Consider the following 4,209-nt stretch of genomic DNA (forward strand, 5'->3'; position numbering starts at 1 on the left):
AAACTGAACATGGTGATTTCACAATAGAAGATTGTAAAGCAGATGACCAGGAAACAAATGGACCTACCAAATTTTAGGCATATGTGAATAAGACAAAGGGAAATGTATGGTAGAGTAAACCAAGCATAGAAATAAATTGAAATGGTAAAATATTTCTGTAGAACAACATCCACCCTGTTTCAACAAATGTATGTCCAAAATGGAACAACTCTCTGCCAAAACCATACCATCTTATTAAATTTTATCTGTGTTGAATAAGTAGTAAGAACTAGCATAATAAAATAAGAGTCATCATTTATTTCAAGTATGTTTCCTACAAATTATTAAAATGTGTTTTTATTCTCTCGACTATGGGATATTTTCAGTGTTAATGCATATTGGCCAAAATTCTGTAATCTTTTGAAGTATTGTATGATAAAATAATTCTTATTTCCATATCAAATAACCTTAGAAGCTCAGCACTATACATAGTTGCTGGAGGCATATGTTTTGGAATTTAATTTAATTTTCTTCCTTTGATTCTTTAGAGGCTCGTGTTCCTCAGTGGAAGCCATGTGTTCGTATGATTACCTTGGAAGGCAAAACTTCTCACTAAACCCAAGTCAAAATTTATAAAAATTCACCTCTTTGCCCTAGTTGGTTAATTTAATGTACTCAGAATTGAGTATCAGAAAACCACTAGAATTTTGTTAAATTTTATGTGCTAGTCCATTGTTATTCAAAATGCAATATGTGGAACTGTAAGAATCAGCATCACCTGAGAGCTTGTTGGAAATACAAATTTATAGGCCCTCTTTCCAGACTCATTGCATCAGGATCTCAGTGTGTGCTAGGAATCTCATCTTAACAGCATTTCCAGGTGATTATTTGTGTACCATAAATTTTGAAAACTGACATGATAGACTCATAAATGTATTATTTTTCTATAGATTTGGCCCCATAAGTAAAACTTAAGGTTTAATTTTTAATAGGTGTTTTAAGAAAATGTTTATTTTAAGGTGGACCTTCTATGCTGTATTTGTATAACTCCATTAGAAATTATTGATATTCTCTGGGTAGTATACAAAGTATTATAATAGTTTTATTAAGGCAAAAAATGAATTAAACTGAAATTCAATGAAATCATTGTTATATTTTCATTGATTTTTTAAGCCTCATAGATATAAAGTCTCTTCTCAATTGCAAAAATATTCAATCTCTAGGATATTCTTAATGGAAAAAAATATAAAGAGTTTAGTAAATATAGGGTTTAGTAAATATAGTCTGATTTTTAAAAATAAGCTCTGCTTACTCATTTTGGAATTTTCATATGACTTCCTTCCTTTTGTCTTCTTTTTTCCCCCTCTCCTTCCATTTCTCATTTAGTTTCTTCCCTCACTTATGTATTTATGGATTCATGGAAGCAGTGTTACTAGGCACTATTCTAACAGACCTATGGGATTCATAGCTTCATGAACAAAATGTGAACAAATGCTCCAAAGATGCTACCAAACAACACCAGCAACAAAGACAAATGGCCAGGTAATGAAAAATAAATAGATGTTAATATATACATTTAAATATACATATTTAAGTGAGCCTGGGTGGCTCAGTCATTTAAGCATCCAGCTCTTAGTTTCTGCCCCTGTCGTCATCTCAGGGTGGTGGGATCAAGCCCTGGGTCAGGCTCTGCACTCAGTGTGGAGTCTCTTTGTCCCTTCCCCTCTGCTCTTCCCTGCACAATGCTCTCTCTCTCTCTGAAATGAATAAATAAAATCTTTGAAACAAGCAAACAAACAAACAAAGACATTTAAAACCTACAATTGGAGGAAGGGGTACCAGGGAAGCTTAGTCTGTCCAGTATCTGAATTTCGATTTCAGTTCAGGTCTTGATCTCAAGGTCATGGATTTCATCCTCATAATGGGCTCCACACAGGGCATGGAGTCTACTTAAAAAGAAAATAAATAAAACTTACAATTAAAACATATCTTAGGTTTAGATACAAAAATTTAGGCGTTATTCCACCCATAACTTTCTGCCTCAACATGATAGGAAGCGTGGGGATTATGTGTGACAGTGAAAAAAAGGGAGATGGACTATAAGCACAGGAATAGCCTTCTTGTGTTAGTTATGGTGCCATTCTCCAGGGACAGTAGGTCATTTTGGAATACTGATGGACCAGAACATGTCCTGATATTTTATAGTTAAGCAAAGCAGATATCATTTCCTCTATAACCAACCATACTGTTTGAAAATGCCAGGGTTTACATTTACAAGGGAAATATCAATAAAGAGCTATTGCTGTATCACAAGTGTGGCATTAAATTGGTGGCATAAAGATCCAGCCTGTGAATTGGTATTTATGGTGGTATTTTTCCTAGATTTTCCTCTTCCTTCTCTTCCTTTTCCTCTTATTGTTTCTCCTCTTTCTCCTTCATTTCTCTTACAATACAAACATGGTTTACAGTCTATGACATAATCCCTGATGTTTATTTATTTAACTACAAAAACATTTTCATTGTATTCTTGTGTGAATTACTAAAATAAAAAATTCTGCAATGGACAAATGTAGAACAATATATGACAACTTACTAGATAACATCAAACCTCTGGGGTATTGAGAAAACTGAGTGATAATCTCTCATTTTTGCCCTTAGGGGTTCACCTTATGTTATGAATGTCTGTTTCCCTCCAAATTCGTATGTTGAAGCCCTCTACTGAATATGTTGTATTAGAAAGTAGGGACCTTAGGAAGTAATTAGGTTTAAAGGTGTTCATGAAGGTAAAGCCCCCATGCGGGGATTAGTATTCTTATAAGAAGAAAACGAGACTCTAGAGCTTCTTCTGTTCACCATATGAAGATACAGGAAGAAGACAGCTACATGTCAGCGAGAAAGAGGGCCGCATCAAGAACCCAATAATGCTGGTATCCTGTTGTCAAACTTCCCAAGCTCCACCTAGTTTATGGTATTTTGTTATAGCGGCTTTAGCTGACTAAGACATCTTGTCATTTGCTTAACAGACAAAGTAAAAGATGGCTGCTGATGGAGAAGTCCAGGGGAATGTTTAATAAGGTATTCTAAATTTGGGAGGAAAAAGTTTAGAGTGGAGGTGAAGATTTAGGAATATTCTGATTGGTTACAATGAGAACTATGAAAATTGAAGAGGTCATATAGGAAAAAGTGAGTGATAGGTCACTGATCATTTGGAAACAGATGTAAAATCTTTTAACTGAAATTACAAAGTGTAAATGAAATTTACAAGCTGGTTTAGGTAGTGCTTTTCTCAGCTCAATCTTCTGTTAAGATTTTATTTATTGTATTTTATTTATTTGACAGAGAGAGAGATCACAAGTAGACAGAGAGGCAGGCAGAGAGAGAGGGGGAAGCAGGTTCCCTGCTGAACAGAGAGCCTGATGTGGGGCTCGATCCTAGGACCCTAGGATCATGACCTGAGCCAAACACAGAGGCTTAACCCACTGAGCCACCCAGTCACCCGTCAATCTTCTGTTAAGAGTAGAAAAGCATATGCTACAAAAACACACAAGAAGGTATTATATAATTTTGAATTAATTTTGATGAATGAAAAATAATTCTCTCAGTGACTATTTCTTCAGATTCCTTAGGAAAAGAGGATAAGGAGCAACTTTACTTCATTGATATATCAGTATTTGCAACAAAATACTTTTCAAAATACTGTTTCAATGATCAGAAACCATTCCCACTCAGAAATAAAGGTCTAACTTAACCAATAGAGGCATTTACTAAGAATTAAATATATTAAAATCCTCATTATATGAGCCTTTACTCTGAATTGATTGAGAAAATAACACTGAATTTTTTTTTTAAGATTTTATTTATTTATTTGTCAGAGAGAGAGAGAGGGAGAGAGAGCAAGCACAGGCAGACAGAATGGCAGGCAGAGGGAGAAGCAGGCTCCCTGAATTTTGTTTTGAAGTCAAAATAAGTTCTGCATTGTTTAGACAATGTTTAATAGTCACAGGGGGCAGGTAGGTGAAATAAATGAGCAAAAGGAGATAAGGGGCAGCTGAAATGAATGTCCTTTCCAAGGTGACAACTGCTAGCCCTATATTGCCACAGACTCAGATGAAGGCCTCCAAATTGAGGAAAGGTAAAGTATATTCACAGAAAGCCCTTAGACACAGACCAAAGACTTTGGACCTTTCCTGAAACACCCTTTGCAATGGTGTTCAATCATCTGGCTACCTC

Source organism: Enhydra lutris, unplaced genomic scaffold (genome assembly GCF_002288905.1).
Source record: "Enhydra lutris kenyoni isolate GAN:26980312 unplaced genomic scaffold, ASM228890v2 scaffoldscaffold21, whole genome shotgun sequence".
In the NCBI taxonomy this organism is placed as follows: Eukaryota; Metazoa; Chordata; class Mammalia; order Carnivora; family Mustelidae; genus Enhydra; species Enhydra lutris.